Raw genomic sequence first — 16868 nt, 5'->3', positions numbered from 1 at the left:
AAGCTCAAAGGGGGCATAAGGAAAAACTGGAACATAGAATTTAAGTTTTATATCCATATTGATATTCTTGAATTAACTGCAGTTAAGTTAATGACATAAGTCAATATCCTTGTCCGTAGGAAATGTGCATGCAAGTGTTATGAATTCAAGGAGTATGATATATGCAACCTACTCTCAAATGTTCAGAAGATAAATGGGTAGATAGATAGTTGATAGAAAGATAATAGATATAAGTTGAAAGAAAGAGGGGGGGAGGGAGGAAGGAAGGAAGGAAGGAAAGAGAAAGAAGGGTCCTGCAAAGGTAGTAAAATGTAAAATTGGTAGATACGGATATCTGGGGGTTCGGGGATGTTGGTGTTCTCTGTATGGGGTTTGTATTGTATTTGCAACTGTCCCATATGTTTGAAATTATTTCAAAAGGAAAATTAAAAAAAAAGTGATAGGCTCTTGTGGTTCACTGGTTGGCCCTTTCCCCATCCCCTTTCCAGTTTGGTGTGGAGCTGGCCCATGTTCACAGTGCATGTCCCTGATCCAGGTTCCAGAGGGACCTCATTCACATACTCTGAGCATGTATGTCCAGCTTAATCTCTGGCAATGACCTGAGGGACTAAAACAGGACATTCATTGCAGGCTTGCAATCCCAGAACTTGCCTTTCATTTAGAAGGCAGCTCAGAGAGCTTTCCTACAGAATGCTGTGGGAAGCAGTCAAGTCATGCTGCCTGGGACAAGGGATTGCTGGCTGAGGGACATACAGTTCAATGCCCAGGACAATGAGGGAATGATTTCCTAGCTAAGAGGGGACCTCAATATCTGTGAAAATCTGGCAATTCCTAGGGCCATACATATGCCCAAGAGAAGATGTGTGTGTAAAAAGGATCAGAGAGGCCCCTATATTTTGGTCTGGAGCTACTCTCTATACTCATTGTGTGGATAAGCTGGGAAGGAGAGCATTCACACAGGTGAATCTGCAAAGGCTGGGAAACATGTTTTCTCCCCCCCCCTTTTTTTTTTTGGTTAGTTCCTTGCATTCAAGGAAAGCTCTATCATAATACTAGCTAGATACAAGCTTAAGGAACAGATGTCTCAGCGTCTAATTTACAGCAATACCACAATAAAATATCAAAATGTCCAGGTTTCAACAAAAGATTATAAAATGTACCAAGAAACAGGAAGTGATGGCCCAAGCAAAGGAGAAGATTAAAGCTTTAGAAACCATCAGTGAGGAGGACCAGATATGGGACCTACCAGCCAAAGACTTTAAAAAAATGGTCCTACATATGCTCAAAGAGCTAAGGTAAAACATAGACAAAGAATAAAATGAAATCAGGAACACAACAGATGAACACAAAGAGACTATAATAGAGAGGTGGAAATTATGAAAAGGAACCAGAAAGAACTGAAGACAGAGTAACAGAAATACAAATAGCCTAGAGATGTTCAACAGCAGATTGGAGATGGCAGAAGAATCAGTAAATTAGAAGATAAGACAATTGAAATCAGTCTGAGAAGAAAGAAAAAAAGAAAGAAGAAAAGTGAACATAGCCTTAAGAAACTGTGGAACACCATCAAATGTACCAGTGTACAAATTTTAGAAGTCCAAGAAGGAGAAGAGAGAAAGGGGTAGAAAAAATATTCAAAGAAATAAGGGCTGAAAACTTCCCAAATTTAATGAAAGACATGAATATACACATTCAAGATGGTCAACAAACTCCAAACAGGATAAACCCAAGTCAATCCATAATGTGACATATTACAATCCAACTGTTGCATGCCAAAGATAAAGAAATAATTCTGAAAGCCACAAGAGAGATGCAACCAGTCACATAGGAGGGAGTGTCAATGAGATCAAGTGCTGATTTCTCATAGAAACCATGAAGGCAAGAAGGAGGATATATTTAAAGTGCTGAAAGGAAAAAAAAGCCAATCAAGAATTTTTTATCTGCCAAAACTGTCTTTCAAAAATGAGGGAGACAGGGGAGCGAATCTCCCTGGCAACATGGGACATGACTCCCAGGAATGAAGCTGGCCCTGGCATTGAAAGATTGAGAATGCCTTTTTGACCGAAAGGGAGAAAAGAAAGGTAACCAAATAAGGTTTCAGTGGCTAAGAGATTTCAAGTAGAGTCAAGATGCCATCCTGGAGGTTTCTCTTATGCACGCTCCAGCTAGATATCCCAAATAGACACAGTATGCCAAACCCTAATCAATAGTAGTCCCAAAATACCTAGGTCCCAACTGAGACCTTATAAAAGTTTCACTCACTAAGTTTATTTTTCAGAAACTTAAATCCTCCAGGGTCTTCCTGTGCCAGATAAGTACCAAAACCCAGAGGCAGCAGCATCTCCAAGAACATCATCCAGATGCATCCCCCTTTCCCCATAATGTAGACATACATCCCTTTTCAATAGGCACAAATTAGAGTGGTCACTGCCCAGCTATCCCTGAAGACTGAGACAATGATCAAATGAGAGGGAGAAGTAGCAACTGACAAGATATGATTTAACAAAGGATTACAAATACTGAATCTTTATATAAATAGTTTTTTTAGTGTCTAGGTCACTATAATAGTTGGAAGGAAATAACTGACATGGGGAACTGTAAATATGCTTCAAAATTTGCTCTCTAGCTACTTGTTAAAATATACTTTGAAAGTTGTATTTCTATATATATGTGTTATAGTTCACAATATGGAAATAACTGAAATTGTGAAACTGTAACCCGTAACATTCTTTGAATTGCTCTCCAACTATTTGTTAAATCATACTTTGAAAGTTGTCACTTTTCTGTATATATGTTATATTTCCCAATTTAAAAATGTAAAAAAAACAGTAATAATAAGGGAGAGAGCCGAAGTAACAAGATGGCAGCATGGGCGGCGTGGCAAGGGTTCCTCCAGGCGGGAACTGGTGGCAGTGGTGGCAGCGGTAGCGCCGCACTAACTCACCGTGCCCCTTTTTCAGTCCGCGATGCTACCCCGAAAGCGAGGCAGCACCGGCTGCCCAGAAACTAGTGGCCCAGCCTGGTAACCGGCAAAACCCGCTCACAAACTGCGGCCTGGCAAAAAGAAACCTGATTAAGAGGCGGAGGTCAGTTTCTCCTTGGCCGATTTTGGACCCTGTAATGCCGAGAAAGAGCCTCCGTTTTCCTTTTCCTGCTGCCCTCCTCCACAGCTTCGTGATTGGGCCCCTGAGGCCTTTGTCCTCCTCCCAGAGGTGTTGGGGCTTGCCCCCAGCCCTCCATTTTCGTCTCTCAGGATGGCGAACAGCAGCGGCTCCAAGACCGAATTCATTGTCGGAGGGAGATGTCAACTGGTATAGAAGATTGGGGCAGGCTCCTTCAGCGACATTTATCTGGCAATCAGCATCACCAACGGTGAACAAGTGGCAGTGAAGCTAGAATCTCAGAAGGTCAGGCATCCCATTGCTGTATGATTGCAAATTCTATAAAATTGTTCAAGGTGGGGTTGGCATCCCCCACATACGGTGGTATGGACAGGAAAAAGACGACAATGTGCTAGTCACGGATCTTCTTGAACCCAGCCTCTAAGACCTCTTCAATATCTGTTCAAGAAGGTTCACAATGAAAACTGTGCTTATGTTAGCTGACCAGATGATCAGTAGAATTGAATATGTGCATACAAAGAATTTTAAACACAGAGACATTACACCAGATAACTTCCTAATGGATATTGGGTGTCACTGTAATAAATTATTCCTTATTGATTTGGGTTTGGCCAAAAAGTACAGAGACAACAGGACAAAGCAATATATACCATACAGAGAAGTTAAAAATCTCACTGGCATTGCCCAATAGGCTAGCAGCAATGCACATCTTGGTATTATTGAACAGAGTTGCGTTAATGACATGGAACCATTTGATGTATTTTAGTAGCACTAGCCTGCCATGGCAAGGACTAAAGGCTGCAACAAAGAAACAAAAGTATGAAAAGATTAATGAAAAGATGTCCACTCCTGTTGAAGTTTTGTGTAAGGGTTTCCTGCAGAATTTGCTATGTACGTAAACTATTGTTGTGGGCTGCACTTTGAGGAAGCCACGGATTACATGTATCTGAGGCAGCTATTCTGCATTCTTTTCAGGACCTTAAATCACCAAAATGACTACACGTTTGATTGGACAATGTTAAAGCAGAAAGCAGCACAGCAGGCAGCCTCTTCCAGTGGGTAGGGTCAGCAGGCCCAACCCCCCACAGGTTTCTAAGCATGAATCCACTGACAGAAGAAGCAGAGCAGATGATCGGAGCAGCATTTGTTTCTCCCCAAATCTAGAAATTTTAGTTCATATGTACACTAGCCAGTGGTTATGGACAACCATTTACTTGGTGTAAAGAACTTAATTTTGGTATAAACTGGCTCTGGGCAGCATTGGTGTTGCTATATCCCTGAGTTACAGCCATTGTAATTGTCAATATTAACTGATCTAGTGAAACATGGTGTCCAGTTTTCTATTGCGTTTTTTCAAGTGGAAATGTTAACTAAATGGTTGCCACACACAAATTGGTGGAGAAATTGTGCATATGTCAATTTTTTGCTAAAACTTTATTTTGAACTATACTGCTTTGAAATCTCATTTCAGAAGAGTGGCATGAACAATCTTCAGCCACAGTTGAGATGGTTGTAAATGGCCATAATTATGCACTCTTAGGGTTTTTCCATCCCTGAGGCTTGCAAGTTGTTCACTTAAAACATTCTTAAAATGGTTAGCTTCTTGATTGCAAGCCTAGCTGATACGGTAGCAACTAAAGATTTCAGTGTTTGAGCATATGAAAGACTGCCTGCTTACCTGTGCTAGAAACAGAAGTATCTAAAGTGAATGCTTAAGAAAAACTTAGGGACTACTAGATTATCCTTAGGACTTTGCATTAACTCTATAATGTTCTTGGTATTGAAAATATATATTTGTCACATAGATTTAGTCATCTTACAGTTGAACCATGTCTGTATGTTGCTTAGATAAATGTAGTCACTGTAAACATGTAAAAAAAAAAAATGAGGGACAGATTAAGATGTTCCCAAATAAAGAAAAGCTAAGGAAGTTCATCACCACAAGACCAGCCCTACAAGAGATGCTAAAGGGAGCTCCTCAGCTTGAAAAGAAAGGGCACTAGACAAGAGATCAAAGTCACATAAAGAAATAAATATTTCTGGTAAGGGTAACAACATGGGTAAACATAAATGCCAGTACAACTGTATTTTTGGTTTGTAACCCCACTTTTTACATCCTATACAATCTAAAAGTCAAATGCATGAAATTTAATGATAAATCTCAGTGGTTTGGGACTCATAATGTATAAATATGTAATTTTTGACAAGAACTAAATAAAGGTGGGGGAACGGAGGGTTATAGGATTGTTATAAATTTAGAATGTTAAATTGAAGCCCTACAAAGAAAATAGAGAATATGCAAGCTCATAGAGACAGAGATAAGAGTACAGGTTGCCAGGGGTGGGAGACAGGGAGAATGAGGAGTTATGCCTAATGGATGTAGGGTTTCTGTTTGGGGAGATGGGAAAGTTTTAGTAATGGAAGGTGGTAAGGGTACCACACTATTGTGAATGTTATTAATCCCATTGAATAGTATCCTTGGGAGTGGCTGAGATGGGAAGTTTATGTTAAATGTATGTTCCTACAATTAAAAAAAGAAGAAGAAAGAACAACTGAAGAGACAATGACAATTAAATGCAATATATGATCCTGTATGAGAAGTAGCCAGGAAGGTGCAGAGGCTCAAAGGAACATTATTGGGACATATGAAAAATTGAGTATAGACTCTAAGCTTTATATCAATGTTAAATTTCTTGAAATTGATAACTGCATTTAAGGTGATTACATAAGTGAATATCCTTTTTCTTAGGAAATGTACATGGCAGTTTGAAGAGCATGATGTATACCACCTACAATCAAATGTTCAGAAAACAGATTGATAAATAGGTAGATTGTTAGATAGATAGATAAATAAAATAATACAACAAATGTGACAAAATGTTAAAATTGGTAGATCTAGGGAGTTCGGGGTACACTGGAGTTTTCTGTATGTGTTTTGTGTTATTTTTGCGTCTGTCCTGTAAGTTTGCAATTGTTTTAAAAGTAAAAGTTATAAAAAGGTTGTTCTCTTACTGATCTGCTCATTTCCTGATCCTTTGGCCAGAAAGAACAGATTTTGCTTTGGGCTTTTCTTGTCTGTTCTGATGGTGATTCTAGATTGCAGGCTTCCCCACCACCCTGCCTGGGATATTTGGAAGGTAAACAAACAAACAAACAAACAAACAAAAAACACAAACAAACAAAAAGAACAGTTACTTCACTTCCATGTTCTTCCTCAAGTCCTAGACAGTTGGCCTTCCTCTTTCCACCTTACAGAGTCCTCTTATGATTGACATTTTTTATTATTTAGGAGCAAGGGAAAATAAGTCTATGCCAGCTTGTCTGGAACTGAAAATTACTTCATATTTTAGAAGAAATTAATGAAATGCTTAATGAGACTTCCATTTCAGTTGGAAAACAGGAAAAATTTGACATTGGAAGTCATGATAACTTCAGTTTGCATGTTAATGTCAATAGTATTTATTTCTCCTTTTTTCATTTGTAAAATGGAACCAGTGATGCTTGGACTTTGGTGGAGATATTTTCAGAAAGCATAGTGAATTATGCATCTGTTTGTTGAGTCACCAGTTGATAAACCTGGCTGCAATATCTTAACTGCTTGTGCTGTTGTGCTATGGTGGTGTAATTTGTCAAAAATGGCTCCAGGGAGGCCAAAAGTGAAAAGGCCAAAGAAATATAGGGAAGTAAATGATGACTCATGGCAAGACCTCCCTTCCTTCTTCTCTTTCCTCTCCAATCTCTCTCTCTTACCCATCATACCAAATTTCACATGATAAAATCAATAATGGGCCCCATTTTTCTTAGACAAATAAAATATCAACATTCCATATGAGTTTATCTTTCTGGGCACTGTAAAATGTATGCAAATCTATCAACAAATGGTTTTGAAGGATACAGACCGAACTGATAATAGTAGTTACCAATGGGGAGTGGGAATAGAAGAAGATTTTAGATTTATCCCTAATTTTTTTCAGAGAAAATAAAAATATGTATTATTTGTGAAATTAGTAATAAACAAAAACAACCAGTGCACTTGCCAAGCCAAGTGAGCTAGTCTGATACTGAAAAGAATTTAAGATATGCTCCCCTCTTTCCTCAGCCAAAAATTATTTCAAACTCTTGAAATATGGTGACACCTTAGATTTGTTCAGAACTTTACTACCGTGACTCAGGAACATTTTCAGATAAAATCTGGAAAATTGCTGACTTTTCAAAGAAGCATTTGTAAAAACAGAGAGCAATTTTGTCTGCACTCATGGTTGAAGTAATGACATGTAAAAATGGTTTTCATAGGCACATAAGTAAATACAAAAGAAACTACAATGAGAGTCTTTATAGTCAATGTGATAAATTCATGAGCACTGGAAACATCACTTCATGCTTTGCTACATTTTGATACCTAAATAATGCTATCAAATAGAAATGATCTGAAAAAAAATTGGAGAGAACTTGTACTTCATAAGACTTTACTTGTGAAGGCTATATTCATGGAAGGAGGCAGAATATCAGTATTTGTGGAGTATTTACAATGTTGCAACTGTTTTGTATTTTCTCATCCAATCTCCCCCACAACCCTCAAGATGATAATCATTATCCCCATTTGTCCTCAGAAAACTGAGGTCCAGAGGGAGAAAATAACTTGACCAACATCACTAGTAGATGCCCTTCAAAACAAAATACTTTTGCGTAGGTTTCAGTATTTCAAAGCATCAACTATTTCTGTATCTGGGGAGACTGGAAATAGCCAACTGACATAGCCCAACAGTCATTAAATATTTGTGGCCTGAGGAAATGATTTACAAATGAATAAATATAGACCTGTTCCTTGAAATACTTCCTTCCTCCTCAGGTGTCAACTTCAAGTGAATAGAAGAACTAGTTTTCTTACCAATAAATTGAAAACACTGCTTGGTGGAATCAGGCAAAATAGCGTGTACCCAATGGCTGAATTAAATCAATGTAGCTTCCTTTTACCAGGTGACTAATGACCTTCGTAGACTAAACATGTGCTAATGCTGATGCCACAAATCAGTAATATTGATTCTTTCTTTTCTTGCTGATTGGACATACTTAGCAAGAAGTAGCAACTACTCTAGACATATTGGTAAGACATTTGAGTGTCAGAGAGTGGGAAATAAATCTGACAAAAATTCAGGGACCTTCTACCTCAGTGAAATTTCTAGGGGTCCAGTGGTGTGGGGCATGTTGAGATATGCCTTCTAAGATGAAAGAAAAGTTGCATCTGGCCTCTCCTTACAACCAAAAAAGGCACAAAACCCAGTGGGCCTCTGGAATTTGGAGGCCACATATTCCTCATTGGGTGTGTTACTGCAGCCCATTTACAAATGGCCTGAGAAGCTACTAGTTTTGAGTGGGACCCAGAACAGAAAAAGACTGCAACCGTTGAGGCTCCTGTGCAACTTCTCTGCCACTTTGTCTATGGGATCCAGCAGATTCAATGGTACTTGAGGTGGCAAGTGGCAGGTAGAGAGGCTGTTTGGAGCTTTTCGCAGGCCTCTATAGGTGAATCACATCGCAGATCCTTAGGCTTTCAGATCAAGGCCCTGCCATCCTCTGAGGATAACTACTCTCCTTTTGAAAAGCACCTTTTGGCTTGTAAATGTGCTTTATTAGAGACTGAACACTTAATTGTGGGCCACCAAGTTGCCATGTGACTTGAATTAGATTTTGTCTGACGCAACAAGCCATAAAGTTGGATATGCACAGCAGAATCTGATTATCTAATGGAAGTGATATACATGAGATGGGGCTCCAGGCACAAGTAAGTTACATGAGGAAGTAACCAAAATACCCATGGCCCCCACTCTTGCTACATTACCTGATCTCCCCCAGCCTGCACCTTTGGCCTCTTGGAAACTTCCTTATGATCACTTGACTGAAGAAGAGAAGACTTAGGCCTGCTTTACAGATGGTTCTGCACAATATGCAGGCACCCCCAAAAGTGGACACCTGAAAGCACTGGGCCCCTGTGCTTGTTTGGAGTTATGTATGCCAGAAAATGCCATGTTCTTTCAATCCATCCCAGTGGAGGCAGACCTATTGTGAGTGGGACCTTTTGATTAGATTGTTTTAATTGAGATGTGACCCAGCCCATTTAAGGTGGGTCTTAATCCTTTACTAGAGTCCCTTGTGAGAGGACAAAAGGAGACATTTGCAGAGAGAGAATCACCTAGAGACATTTGGAGACAGTCATTGAAACCAGAACCAGGACAGAAGGACCGGTAGACATCACCACGTGCCTTCCCACATGACAAAGGAACCCCAGATGCCAGCGGCCTTTCCTCAGCAAAGGTACCTTGCTCTTGATGCCTTAATTTGGACATTTTCATGACTTTAGAACTGCATATTTGTAACCTAATAAAACCGCATTGAAAACGCCAGCCCATTTCTGGTATATTGCATTTCGGCAGCTTTAGCAAATCAAAACAGTGGTGAAGGGAAATCCTCTCTGGGGACAGAATTTCAAGTTTTGTCCCTGATTGTTCATATTATCCAGAAGGAGAAATGGCCAGAGGTATGAGTCTATATTGATCCATGAACTGTGTCCAATGGTTTGGCCAGATGATCAGGGACTTGGAAGGAACATGACTGGAAAATTGGTGTCAAGGAGGTCTGGGGAAGGTAGATGTTCTAGTTTGCTAATGCTGCCAGAATGCAAAACACCAGAAATGGATTGGCTTTTATAAAAGGGGGTTTATTTGGTTACAAAATTACAGTCTTAAGGCCATAAAGTGTCCATCAGAAAAGGGTACCTTCACTGAAGGATGGCCAATGGTGTCTGGAAAACCTCTGTTAGCTGGGAAGGTATGTGGCTGGCATCTGCTCCAAAAGCTCTGGTTTCAAAATGGCTTTCCTCCAGGACGTTCCTCTCTAGGCTGCAGTTCCTTAAAAATGTCACTCTTAGTTGCACTTGGGGTATTTGTCCTCTCTCAGCTTCTCTGGAGCAAGTGTCTGCTTTCAACAGCCATCTTTAAACTGCAGTTCTTCTCTCAGCTTCTGGATGTTCTTCAGAGTGTCTCTCTTGGCTGTAGCAGCTTGCTCCTTCTCTCTGAGCTTATATAGTGCTCCAGTAATTTAATTCAGACCCACCCTGAATGGGCGGGCCAGCACCTCCATGGAAATTATCCAATCAGAGGCATCACCCACAGTTGGGTGGGGCACCTCTCCATGGAAACACTCAAAGAATTGCAATCTAATCAACACTGATAGGTCTGTCCACACAAGATTACATCAAAGATAATGGCATTTGGGGGGACATAATACATTCAAACCAGCACAGTAGACCTCTCTGAATGGGCAAAGAATGTGAAGATATTTATGTCCTATGTGAATGGTTACTTAAGAGTAATCTTGGCAGAGGAGAATTTTAATAATCAAGTGAATAGGATGACACATTCTATAGGTACTAGTCAGCCTCTTTTCCCAGCCACTCCTACCATTGACCAATGGGCTCAAGAACAAAGTGGCCATGGTGGCAAGGACGGAGGTTGTGCAAGGGCTCAGCAACATGGACTTCCACTCACCAAGGCTGACCTGGCTATAGCCACTGCTGAGTGCCCAGTTCTGCCAGCAGCAGAGACTGATACTCAATCCCTGATATGGCACCATTCCCTGAGGTGATCAGCGAGCTACTTGGTGTCAGTTTGATTACATTGGACTGCTCCCATCATAGAAGAGACAGCTCTTTATTCTTAGTGGAAGACACTCTGGGTATAGATTTGTCTTCCCTGCATGCAATGCCTCTGCCAAAACTACCATCCATGGACTTACAGAATGCCTTATCCACTGTCATGGTATTCCACACAGCATTGCTTCTGATCAAGGAACTCAATTCACAGCAAATGAAGTGTGGCAGTGGGCCCATGCTCCTGTAATTCACTGGTCTTGCCACGTTGCCTGTCATCCTAAAGAAACTGGCTTGATAGACTGGTGGAATGGCCCTTTGAAGACTCAATTACAGTGCCAGTTCAGGTGGCAATACCTTGCAGGGCTGGGGCAGTGTCCTCCGGAAGGCTGTATATGCTCTAAATCAGTGTCCAGTATATGGGCTGTTTCTCCAATAGCAAGGTTCAAGCATCAACAAGTACAAATGGAAGTGGCTCCACTTACTATTACACTTCGTGATCCACATACAAAATTTTTGCTTCTCATCCCTGTGAGCTTATGCTCTTCTGCTCTATGCATCTTCATTCCAAAGAGAGGAATGCTTCTACCAGGAGTCACAACAGTAATTCCATTGAACTGGAAGTTGAGACTGCCACCTAGCCATTTTGGGCTCCTCATACCTCTAAATCAACAATCAAAGAAGGGAGCTACTATATTGGCTGGGTAATTGATCCTGATTACCAAGGGTAAATTGGGCTGCTACTAAATGGAGATAAGGAATAGTATGTCTGGAATATAAGAGACCCATTAGGGTGTCTCCTATTACTATCATGCCCTGTGATTAAAGTCAATGGAAAACTACAACAACCCAATTCTGGCAGGATTGCTAATGGTCCATACCTTTCAGGAATGAAAGTTTGGGTCACCCCACCAGGCTAAGAACCATGACCAGTTGAGGTGCTTTATAATGGCAAGGGAATATGGAATGGGTAGTAGAAGAAGGTAGTTAATAATACCAGCCACAACCCTGTAACCAGTTGCAGGAATGAGACTATTATAGTTATGAGTATGTCTTCCTTATTTTGTTATGACTATGTTTGTGTATATGTTAAGCAAATATTTTTCTCTCCTTTCTTATTCCTTTATCATTTGTGCCAGTTTGGATGTATTATGTCCCCCAGAATGCCATTATCTTTGATGCAGTCTTGTGGGGGCCGACATATTAGTGTTGATTAGATTGGAATCCTTTGATTGAGTGTTTCCATGGAGATGTGACTCAGTCAACTGTGAGTGAAACGTTTGATTGGATAATATCCATGGAGGTGTTACCCCGCCCATTCAGGGTGGGTGTTAATTGGATCACTGGATCATCCCAGACCTGTGGGAACTCATTTGTAAATGGGATTTTCAAATTCTATTAAGAGGAGGCCAAATTGAAGCAGGGTGGTCCTTAATCCAATATGACTGGAGACCTTATAAGCAAAAGAAATTTGGACACGGAAGCAGAAGCCACAGGAGGAGACTGGAGACAGAGCACCATGTGACAGAGGCAGATTGATTGCCATCAAGGCACCACCAGAATGCTAAAGACTTCAGAGGAGACATAGCCTGCCTCCAAATTGTAGACAAATAAATTCCCATTATTTAAGCCACCCAATCTGTGGTATTTGTCATAGCAGCCCTGGAAAACTAAGACAGGATATAAGAACCAGTTTGTTTGTTTGTTTTATCACAATAGCAATAATTTTGTTTCTAAAGTTCTTCACAGTTTCTTGGGAACTTTTTTAATGCAATTTTATTGTGATATAATCACGTAACGTACAATCATTCAAAGTGTACAATCAGTTGTTCACAGTATTGTCACATAGTTGTGCATTCATCACCACAATCTTTGAACACTTTCATTACTCCAAAAAATAAAATAGAGTAAAATGAAGATCATCCAAAACATCCCATTCTCCTTTTCCCCCAATTGTTCATTTACTTTTTAATACAGCTTAATTGAGATATATTCACACACCCTACAGTCATGCACAGTGTACAATCAGTTATTCACAGCACCATCATACCATTGTGCATTCATCACCAGAATCAATTTTTGAACCTTTTCCTTACTCCAAAATAAAAATAAAAGCAAAAAAGAACACTTAAATCTTTCCACCCCTCCATCCCACTCTATTCTTCTCTAATTTTTGTCCCCATTTTTCCACTCATCTGTCCATACACAGGGTAAAGGGAGTGCGAGCCACAAAGTTTTCACAATCATGGTCACACTGTGCAAGCTACATAGTTATACAATCATCTTCAAGAATCAAGATCACTGGTTTGCAGTTTGACAGCTTCAGGTATTTCCCTCTAGTGATTCCAACACACTAAAAACTAAAAAGTGGTATCTATATAGCACATAAGAATACCCTCCAGAGTGACCTCATGACTCCATTTGAAATCTCTCAGCCACTGAAACCTCAATCCCCCAGTGCTGGGTCCGGGCTCATCTCCAGGAGTCATTTCCCACATTGCCAGGGGGATTTACAACCCTGAAAGTCATTTCCCACATAGGAGAGAAGGTACTGAGTTCATTTGCTGAGTGGGCTTAGAGAGAGAGGAGGCCACATCTGAGCAACAAAGAGGCTCTCTGGGGGGGACTCCTAAGCACAACTATAAGTGGGTTTAGCCTTCTCTTGCAGCAACTAGCCTCACAAGGGAAAGCCCCCAGATTGAGGGCTCAGCCCACCAAATTGGCAGTCCTCAATGTTTGTGGGAAAATCAGCAATAGCCCAGGTGGGGAAGTCCAACACTTCTGCATTTCTCCCCAGCTCCTCAGGGGTCTCTGCCCATATAACTCTGGGATGTGTAAATATTTCACCACAGACTGTACAAACTCACCAAATCCCACTTTCTTGGGAACTTTTACTTCTCTAGGAGACATTACCCAAATGATATCATCCAATTCTTTATCCCTCTGAAGAAACTTAGGGGTTATTTTTGGAAATGTCTTTAAGGTTTTCCCTCCTATATATGTGTGTATATTCTAAACTAAACAGATTGTAAGTTTTGTGTGGCAAATACTGATACTTGCTTAACCAGTATCCATTCTCTTCATCTTTACTATCAAAACCTCAATTTTTTCAGGGAGAAAATATGCCTCATAAAAATAGTCATCTCCTCAGACACCCTTGCAGCTAGGATGGCCATGTGATCCAGCTCTGGCAAATGAAAGAAAATTAGGAGTCTACTGGACAAGGCTTTGGGGAAAGTTGTTTTCCTGATAAAAAGAGATAGACTTAGCTGGCTTTTTGTCATTCACCTTATCTATTCCTTCACCTAGAATGCAGTCACAATACTTAGAGTGCATTCTCTGTGAGAGGCATCTTACAAGCATAAAGAAAAGGCTGTTTGTTTAGGATGGTAGAGCAAAGATAGAGCCAAGGACCTTGAAGACATTGTGGGGCTGTATGGCAACTTGCCTCAAGACTTTGTGCTGTGTGAAAATGAGCATGGTATTCTTTTTTTTTTTTTCTTCTATATCTTGCTAACAGTTCCCTCCACCCTCCCACCCCCATCCTATAATGTTCAGCTTATAATAGGAATTCAATAAGACTTACTAAGTGGTATTAGGATACTAGAGTCCCCCAAATGTGTTCATAAATGCATTAATTCAACCAGTATTTGAATCAGACAGTATCTGGCTGCCTGAGACCAAAGAGGATATAGAAATCTTGGTGTCTGTCCACAGAGTGTGGTATCATTCTGGAAAATTAAGAAACACACAAAGAAAGTAATACTTCAAGGTTTTGTATGATTCAGGAAGAGGGGAACTAACACTGAGGGTTTTATTTTATTTCATTGACTACTCAAAACAATGGCAAAGCAGGCATAATTCTCATGTTACGAATAAGGAAACTGAAGTTCAGAGACCTTACAGAGCTTGCGGAGATCTAGACAGGTAGTATGTAGCAGAATGTAAATCAAACTCAGGTCTGATGGCTTTTAAATCCATGTTTGTTCTTTGCAACTCTGACATGAGCGATCCAAACGATCATGGGTCAGTGGCTTATGGTGGATATAGTTAATATTGAAGGATAATATCTCTACTGAGGAATCTGACTATAAGAGCACTGATTCCTTCTCTCCCTGCTGCTCTCATATACCACCTGATGTTTTCTGTTCTGATAGTGAAGAACCAGTTATTCTGTCTGATATAGAAGCATATTTAACAGAACTTTTACCTAAAAACACTCAAGTACAATTTCCAAATGATAAAAAGTGGAAAGGCCTTACTATAATAACTGGGACAGATGATTCATATCCTTCAAGTCCCATATTAGAAAATTATACTGAAGGAGAAGCTAAACAGTTAAAAAAAAACTGTGAATATTTTCAAGAAAGCAGAATGGCCCTCTCAACCTTCTTAGACATAGATAACATGTAATCGCCTAGTCCTCTGTAAAAACAGGATGGGGCTGCAGCTGTTACTTTAATCATAAATAAGTTGTAAATAATGTAGCAAGGTTGAATACAATCCTAACCAAATGTATGTTTATCAATATGATGTAATGGCTAAACTAATCATAGAATAAAATGAAAACAAACTATATTAACAAGTTAGAGACAAGTAATAGTAATCTCTTTTCTAATTTTTGACTTTATACAAGTAAAAGTATGTTATATTGCTCTTACAGAAGTCATAGCTTAATTAGCAAAAATATCATCAGTAGTGTTGTACAGGCATTCAAGGCTAAGTCTCTGATAACGTGGATACCCTCCTTTGATCTTGTACCACTCATGGATCGAGGCACTTTGCTTCATGAGACTTTCATGCTCATAAAGCATCATTTAATGTAAAAATAGAATATGATTTGATTGAATGTAAATCAGAAGTGCTATAAATTCTCTGTGACTGAGATAGGGGGGAGCTCTCTGATCTCATGTCCAGCTGTGTCTAGAGGAGTGGGGTCTCCCAGGCTTGGTAATGTACCAATTAACTTTTACATTGTAAACTTGTTCCTTTTACCTTAAATGCTTCTTTAGTAAAAATGTGTTAAAGGTGAGTTTTTGTCTTGAGTACTCTTTACTTTTAAACTATTGTCTGTCCCTATACTCTTAATTGCATGGGAGGTTACTTGATGAAGCCCAAACCCATTGAATCACAACCTGATATGGCTCAGGCCTTTTCTAACAGAGATCATAGGTTTGAGGTGTAAAGAGATGAAGCCATGATAATAGAACTTGGACCAGCCCTGAAGGACGGGCATAATTTGGAACTTTGTTGCAGGGGAGTGGAATTAGGGCCAGAGTGGAGAGGAACATAAGCAAACCAGGAGTTTTCATTGATCATGCCTTATTCAGTAGTAAGGAGATCAAATGGCTAAAATGGAAGGTTGGGTAATTCTGACACTGCTGGTCCACAGATGTCACTTTCGAGTAGCAAGGTTCCAGAAGGCATGGATAAAGAGATGGAATAGTCTCAGACATTATACAGAGTATTATGTGAGCATCAAGGGGGAATGAATGGGCCCTTCTCCCTGAGTGTTAATAAAGGCTTTTACAGGAGGGGACAGATGAGCTGAGTCTTGTTCTCCCAGTAAAAAGTGTGGGGGAAAGTCAAGAGGACAGTATTCCAGTTCAGTGCCTGATGGTGTGAGTTGAACAAGCCACCTAAACTTTCCGATCTTCAATTTTCTGATCTGTAAAATGAGGGATTGAAAATAGCTAGACCCATCACAGTCCTAAGACTAAATGACTCTAATGAGATACAGTTTTAAAAATCACTTAAGATCTATTTAGAAGTTAGGATGAAATATTATAAAAGGTTCTACTAATGAACCTAACAAACTGCCCTACATATGACAAATAAAAGTACATCAATCAAAAAGAAAACAGCACTCAAGTCTCAGCCTCTTACACTTGTTTTTTCCTATTCAGATGTCTGTTTGTAGCCAGGTACATGGCTTCACAGCTAAACTACCTTAAAAGAACACCATCAGAGTCTGCAGTGCTAACTTCCATCTTTCCTGGCCTGCCATCGCAGTGGAACCATTCCTCTTGTGAGCACAAGAATGTGAGGACCTCCTGAAGATATTATTTTTAGTTGAGGTGTGACCCAACTGAATGAGGACT

At 40.0% G+C, this 16868-nt stretch overlaps 1 pseudogene; it reads left to right on the top strand.

Annotated features, from left to right (window-relative positions):
• The first annotated feature begins 3254 nt into the window (after nt 1-3254).
• On the top strand, nt 3255-4218 carry LOC119522987 (annotated as a pseudogene).
• Nucleotides 4219-16868: the final 12650 nt, after the last annotated feature.

Source organism: Choloepus didactylus, chromosome X (genome assembly GCF_015220235.1).
Source record: "Choloepus didactylus isolate mChoDid1 chromosome X, mChoDid1.pri, whole genome shotgun sequence".
Lineage (NCBI taxonomy): Eukaryota > Metazoa > Chordata > Mammalia > Pilosa > Megalonychidae > Choloepus > Choloepus didactylus.
The sequence above is the reverse complement of the archived record's forward strand: the minus strand, read 5'-3'. Positions and strand labels throughout refer to the sequence as shown.